The 7586-nt window shown below is 34.8% G+C and overlaps 1 long non-coding RNA gene across 2 annotated transcripts; it reads right to left on the bottom strand.

The window, feature by feature from the left end:
- Positions 1-461: 461 nt before the first annotated feature.
- LOC136302312 (uncharacterized) lies at positions 462-6321 on the bottom strand. Of its 2 annotated transcripts, none has more exons than XR_010724033.1 (3): positions 6000-6321; positions 4520-4620; positions 462-1280 (listed from the first exon to the last, which is right to left on the bottom strand). It is a non-coding gene; the product is annotated as an uncharacterized lncRNA (long non-coding RNA). The 2 variants fall into 2 exon arrangements; XR_010724034.1 differs by having other exon boundaries at positions 462-1260.
- Between the last annotated feature and the right edge of the window lie 1265 nt (positions 6322-7586).

Raw genomic sequence — 7586 nt, 5'->3', positions numbered from 1 at the left:
GAATTACAATGATGAATTTTATGATAATTGACACTCAAATTTTAATCTCTTGGATTTTTATCATTTTGGTGGTTAAAGTGTGTTTCTAATTAAATGTTGCTTAAAATGCAAACGATTGTTTAACAATTCTATTCAGTTCTTCTAGTTCAAATCAGGTTATTCTCTTTGGTCATAGAAGATGGGCCTTCTTAGTAAGAGGTTTATGACATTATGTATTACTTGTAGAGTAAGATGTTTAATCTTTCTCTTTTTTAACAATTATGATTTTGATGGCACTCTATTGTCAACTATGAGATAGAGCATAGTGTGTGTCATTCGGTCTGACTTCCACAGTAAAAATGACTCAAAATAAGGAATTAAAATCTAAGGAAGATTTTGAATGCTTATGACATTTAATAGATTTTCCTTCTTTATTTATTATTCCAAAGGGTTTAAACAGAGATCTAATGGTTTTAATCTTAGATATGCATGCAAAGCTAACAAATTTCAAATTACTATTTATAGCATGGTACAAAATACCTAAAACCGATAGATAGGTCATTAAAATTTCACAATTGTATTTGCAGACAGATTTTATTTGCATATTACAATGTTTGTTTATTTTACAGCATTTTTCTTCTGTGAAATAATTACTTCAAAGCAGATGCATCAGTAACAAATCTGGAAAAAGTTTTTATGGGTAGAGGCACAAAGCATCCATCTGAATATACCTCATTTCAGTGCCTCTCCTAAGATCTTACACTGCTTGGAAATTCTCTAAAGAACATACACATTAACTTGCTAACATAGTGAAGACAAAATTCTGGGAAGTGAAAAAGTTTTCTCCTATGAATTGATGATTCCAATGCAGAGTATGGCATTGAGGGAATAGTCTATGTGAAATGAAAAGCAGAGAATTGTGCAAAGAATGGATGTACCAAATGAGACTACAAGTCCATCTGAAGGAGAGTTCTTTTTCCATCAATGACCAAAAACGTGTCTTGACAACAGTAAGAAAACAGAGCGGGGGAAAGAAAAGGGTTTGTTATTTCATCTGAATAAACTTCAAGCCCGTTTATTTGCAGCTCAGGGGCCACCCTGAGTTGAATATGGCTTCTCTCTATTAGCAATCCTCAACACGCTTCTTCCATGAGATTAATCGACTGTCCTTGGAGTCTTGTAAGCCTCCAGTGCCCACAATTTCCTTCAGCAAGGTGTTCCACAGATCCATCTAAAATTGCACATCCCTTGGTGCGTTTTGAACACAGCTCCTCTTTGTTCCTATGAATAGATTTCTGCGTCTGTACAGAACAAGCAAATGAACACCAAGACCCTCCATGCTGACAATAATTTTGCAGATACTAGAAAAATATGTGATCCTAGTACAAATAACCTTGCAAATCAAAAAAATATGCACAAAGTCCCATAGTCACTGTTCAGATCTTAATAAAAATTGGTTCAGTCTTTCCAGTTTAAAAAAAAATCATTTTACAATGGATTGGTACAACTTGAAGGTACTTGAAATAACTATAATGGAACAAAAAAAAATAACTGTGGTATTCCCAAAGTATTGAGAGAATATAGCAGGACTTGAAGTGCTCACCTATTCCTATAACTTTTGGCTGCCATCTCAGAAAAATATCAATACCACAATATCATGTCCTGTGGCTTTCCACCAATTTTTTTTTCACTGGGGACATTGGGGGAAGATTAAAATTGACATCTGAAAATAAAATATATAGATCAAAAGTGATAATTTGAGTTTTTCTGTGATTCAGATATTTCTGAATCACAAAAAGCCTGAAAAAAAGGGAAAATGGCAATGAAACTAAGTCTTTACTGTTAATTACTATCTAGTGACCTTCTTGCAGTTAATACTTTGAGGAACTCTCTTGATGCTGATCTGCCGTTATAAGGAGGTATAGAATAAATGGAGATGGACAGTCACTATGTTGCTTCCATGTTTTTTCTTTTAAACCATGTTGCAAAACTGGAAAATATACCCATATAGAAACAAAGAATTTTAAAAGTCAGAGAACGCTGATAGAATGCTAAAATTGACAGACTCATAGGCTCCTGAAAATAAATGTTACCTGACTGGAAAATGGGTTGAAGTGGATTTCAACATGTACTATACACATAAGCCTTTCTTTTAGCAAAGTAAATCTAGCTTTTACATCTGAAAATAGAAAGAGGAAGTTGTAGTATGAAGCTGCATTTCACTTTGTGTGGATGTATGTATTATGTGTAAAAGCTTATTCCAGCTTGTAACTGAGCAAGGCCAGATCTTGGTGCTTTTATATGTTATATTGAACAATTTATAGAATTCGGAATGGCACTGAACTAAAAAGTTTCATTCATACTTTTTTCCCTAAGTTTGTCTTGAAGTTTTATTTTAAGAAGAGTCTGCCACAACCTTATGTTTTGACAGCTTTAAAGAATTGCTTAGGAAGGGGCAGAAAAAGCATATAATTGTTGTTATACTGTAATGACTGCATTTGGCAGAGAGGAACGATTAAACTAAAGCCAGACAACTACCAAATTCTCTTTCCTGTGGTTTTGCTACTTTTGCTCTGCTTTACAGGCATCCAATGGCATGGTCTCTTTACAATCTTTTAAACATTCCTCTGTGATTTTTGGTATGCTGTGCACACTAGAATGCAATCAATATCTGTTAATTTCTGTCCATTAAATGTACTATCATAACACACAAGCATGATGTTTTATTTGTATGGCTGAAATGAGACTTATGACCCATAATCCATCATCTTCCTGTCATATCTTTATATGTTGTCTATTCAATCCCCAGTACAGTTTAAAAAGCGTAAAGCAAAACTCTCCTTAAGTTATAGACCAGCTGCTGAAGTGTCCAGCTGAAGAGGTCATTGTGCTTTATTTTTGCTGAATCTAGCAGGAGTTGCTCATTCTAAGCCAAACATAATACAACGTGGATGTCCCCAGAAGATTAAAGTTGAACTACCATGTCTAAACTTTCTAGCAGGCATTTTTCTGAAAATATCATATTGCAAGAGATAATGCTTAGAGAACATGGATTCAGCTTAAAAAAAAAAAAAGGGAATAAAACATCAAGAAATGTTGGAACATTTTTTCACATATGACTACAAAGAAATCCTCACTAATATTCCATGGATAAAAACAGGAAGAAGTATTATAGGGAGTAGTGGTTTTTTAGTATAGAATATAATTTAAGTTTAAATCACTAGCTTATTTAATACTCTATCATTCTTTTCATTTTAAAATTCAGTTATATGGAGCTTAAAATTATTTTTTAAACTTTGGAAAAATGTATGACTGCTCAAGAATTGGCTGTATTTTATTGTATTTTCATAAAAGTCTGACTGGCCAGTTAAGTCTGACATCAGGGATAAATAAAAGTCCTTTGCAGTCAAAACTTGGCTGTGGCTATTTTACCCTACAGTTGTGCAATTTCATGCCAGTATGAAATCAAATATAAGCTATAAGCAGTAATACCTATATGTATTTTGCAAATCGTGGGTGGAGCTTATTTTGAGTTTTGCACCCTTTCAAAAAATAAACATCATAATGCAACCTTGTATCTATTTTCAATAATGTTAGTATATCATCATGGTAGATATTCAACCACTAGAGAATAGATCTCACCTTTTTAATAAAATTTGGAAATTGCGCAATGCAGGAGAAATGGAAGAATAGAGAGAAGAATATAGTTTTAATTTACTCCATGTGACACCCAAGTGCCTAGTCAACATGAACTGTAAGCAAACACTTATAAAGCATTAAATAAATATCAATGAAGACCTGAGCTTGGAATTGAGAAGCATATACAGTAGCCCAGTCCTGTCCATTTACCTTACATTTTCTACTCCATACAGAGAGAAAGAACATCCATCTTTCAAAACACGGTACAAAATAAGAAGTACAAAATAAGAAGTTGCAAAAAATGTTGCAGGTATGTAGGACATGTCTTGGAAGAAGGGGAGAGCTGAATCAGAAAGTTTGTGGAGTGTTAGAACAACTAACTGCTAGAAGCAATCAAAGAGAGCCCTGGTTACTTAGAATAACTTAGTTTTTTATTGTTTATTTGTTTGTTTAAGCAGGGAAAAAATTGTTTTATTCATTAATTTTGCCATTTAAGTAAGTCAGGACAGAGTGACCTGATAAACGTGGTGTTTCATATCTAAAGAAGAATGATCAGTAAGCTGGTCTAGACTTAACAGACAAATATATTCTTTACACAGATCATGAAGTAACTACAAACCTTAAAAGGTGGTCCTCAAGGGGACTGCATGAATCTCTTTGCATATTGATAATATGGAGACCCCTGATGACTGTACACCCTCAAGAGCATTTGTTAGAGCCTTCTGGCCAACATAGCAGCAGAGCAAAAGCCTGGCTCAAGAGTAGTTATAACCCATCAGGTTCTTGTAAAAGCCTGGCAAGCACATCTTTCCCCTCAACTTCATGTCCAGCATTATCATTGGATTTGAAATCAGAAAGCTACGTCCCCCAGAAAGTCAATGAGGACCTTCAATTTTCTTACCCTTGTGCTTCAGCCTATCTTACTTCAGGCCACCTGTTGAAACCTATGTCATTGCCTGTCTTCATCTTATGCATGGATGATAAAAGCCTCTTGCTCAGCACCTGCAGAAGACAAGAGGCCAGTAAACAGGAAGCTTTGTTTTTTAATTCTGATTTACCACCTATAGTGTAGATGTGTCAGAAGGAATATATATCGTGTGTGTTTAGGAAGAATCTAAATACACAATTATGCAATATCAATGGAGAAATAATTTTGGAAGCAGACATTCTTAAACCTTGTGCTTTTAAAATAGAAAGCCACTACCACCAATCTAGAGACATAATTTTCTAGATGCTGTGGGGTAGGTTTTGTTTTGATAAGAACTAAAGAAGCAGGTGATCACAACTCTTTTAAGTGTTCTTTTATCAAGTTCCCCATACAATAGTAGGTGGACGTGACCCATCACAGATTTTTCAAATGTAAGCTTCAGATACCTGTTTCCATGACTCTCTTTCATGCATCTCTTATTTGCATAGCTAGAACAACTTGAAAAGATTTTTTTTTTCCAAATGCTAGTACCAGAGAGCGAGAAACCATTATTATCCATTTTTCCACTATGATACACAATCATCATCTTTCTGAAGGAGTTGAATTTTTAATATTTTCTGACTTTTTCAGTGAAAGCTAATTTCCTGGAACAAGGAAAAGGCATTTCCCCAACTTTTTTTCTCTTACCAAGCTCTGACAATAAAAAAATGAATGTGCTCAGGCTGCCAAAAAGAAGCCTCAGCAAATCTTCTAAACAGGAAGCATTAGCAAAATAAACACGGAAATTTTCACTAGGAGCCCTAGCAAGACTTCAATAAGTGCTTGATTGTGACTAAGATGATCACATATGGCAGCAGTTGATTGCTGTAATATCATGTTCATGTAGATGGCTGACCTGTAGTGCAAAATATTTTTTTAAGTTTGGGAAAGAAAAAAGGAAAATAAAAACTTCAGTGACCTCTAGAGAAGCTCTGTTTATTTTCATACAAGGTTAGTTTTTCTATCTAAATTTCTAAGAGGTTGAAAAATAGATTTCACTGCAGGAGCTGGATGCACCCTTAATTACACACTCTAAATACTTGCTTCCCAATGATCCAATCTTTCTCACAAGTCAGTTCTTCTTTCCTGGCTATTTTTGCTGCTGTTTTCTGTGCTCCCTCCGATTTTACAATATCTTCATGGTATGGGGATACCCAGGGCTCTATATAGTATTCCAAACAACACAAGCAAATGCTAACTCTTAACAAGATATTTCTTATACTTCAGCTGTAAGTTAGTTTTACATTTAACTTACCTTTCAAATTCATTTATACAATTATGCACCATTATTCATGCTTTATTTACTCTTGAATTGCAATCACTCTCATTTTTGACCTATGTCAAGTAGATCTTTAAATTCTGATATTCTAACAATTCTTTTTCATTAAAATAGATTTTAAGAAGAAGTACTTACAGGAATTAATGACCTGATGTATTACTCTGGTCCCCTTTCTTCCATATAATCTCTGTCAAGAAAACTGTCACTATTGAACAGGTGTGGTTTTGTACAGAAAACATTGAGTCTTAGAAGAAATGTTTCACTGTTTGTTGCTGGATTACTGTTGAAACCCTTTCCTGGGAGAGGAGTTTTGGCATAAACAACTTTTATACTAGTCGCTGCAGTAAATTTCTTCTGGGAGTGGTTTCACAGGATTCAAGCAGAAAAGATTGCAGAGGTGACCAACTTTCTCTAAAGACCAGTGAGCTGCCATGTTAGTAACACCCCTGCTCTCAGGAGGAAGGTTGCAAGGATGTGTGAGGCAGAGATTAACTCAAGGTAATATGTCTGTGTAAATGACTGCCCTGACACATCTGCCTTCCATTACAAAATTTGTAGTATTTCTGTACACATTTGTTGCTGCTGTCAACACATCTTGCTTTGTTTGCCATTCCTGACAAAGCAAACACCATTTTTATTCACCAGGATATATGTCTATTCTCTCTTTGGCGTCTCTACCTATTTAAAGCAAAAAGATCTAAGGAGGGAGCCAATGGATTGAACTCAGGCATTTTATTTTGGGTCACCACAGCAGGTTTACCTGAGTAAGTGTAAAGGCAACAAAAAAATGTTCCTCTGCTAACAATCCCATTTATCCTAGAGCTACATGAGTGTTTATACAGCCTTTTCAGCTGAGTCTGACACAGCAAAGGTGATTTTAATTACAAGGATCACTCTATGTTATCATTACTCCAGGTTGTGCAACATTCTTGTATCTTTTAAGTTTGTCATAGCACTTCACTTGGAATTCCGTGTGAAGAAGTTTCTGGTGGAATTTTCCGTTGGTCATGCATATGCCCACTGTAGTAATTTCCAACATTATGTGCATAAAGCCTTTGCATGGATTTCATTTTGCAAATAATGTCATCCCATGATGGCTTCACACTTGCTCCTTAAGTTCATAAATGGACATTTCCTTCTCCTGCTTTCCCATCAGTGCAAAATTTGACAGAAGTAAAGACAATTCCACAGTAAAATATCTTTGAAACACTGGAAGGGTGTTTTTTTAGTTTTTTGTTGTTGTTGTTGGGGTTTTTTATTTGTTTGTTTGTTTGTTTTTTGTTTTGCAAGGGGGGCAAGGCTTGTGGAAGTTTTTTTGGTTGGTTGGTTTTTTGGGGGTTTTGGTTGGTTGGTTGGTTGTTGTTTTTTTTTTCAATTGGGCAACAAGAAAATCTAATGGAGGTACATGTTTATGTATTACACTAAGAAAATACCCAAGCTTCATGCCTTTAATTCCTCTATTGAAAAAAAAAAATGGATCTACAGAGCCCTTTATTTCTGAAATAAAGCCATTCTGATGCTATATATTTACCAAGCTTTAATTAGGGTTTATTTGAAGAGCTAAACCTTCCCAAACTATTTTTCCTCAAATTTATTTTGTAACATTGATGCTTTTTAGTAATGACAATTACAAGTAATAATTCCTTAGACGTTGTTATTACTACTGGCATTCAGTGAGTAATAATAGCAGTTAATCTTAAAGATCAAATGTTCAAAAGTCTG

Source organism: Chamaea fasciata, unplaced genomic scaffold (genome assembly GCF_029207755.1).
Source record: "Chamaea fasciata isolate MVZ Bird 193981 ecotype frontalis unplaced genomic scaffold, bChaFas1.0.hap1 SCAF_1, whole genome shotgun sequence".
NCBI lineage: Eukaryota > Metazoa > Chordata > Aves > Passeriformes > Sylviidae > Chamaea > Chamaea fasciata.
Note: the sequence above shows the minus strand (reverse complement) of the source record. Positions and strands in the feature narration are given on the sequence as shown.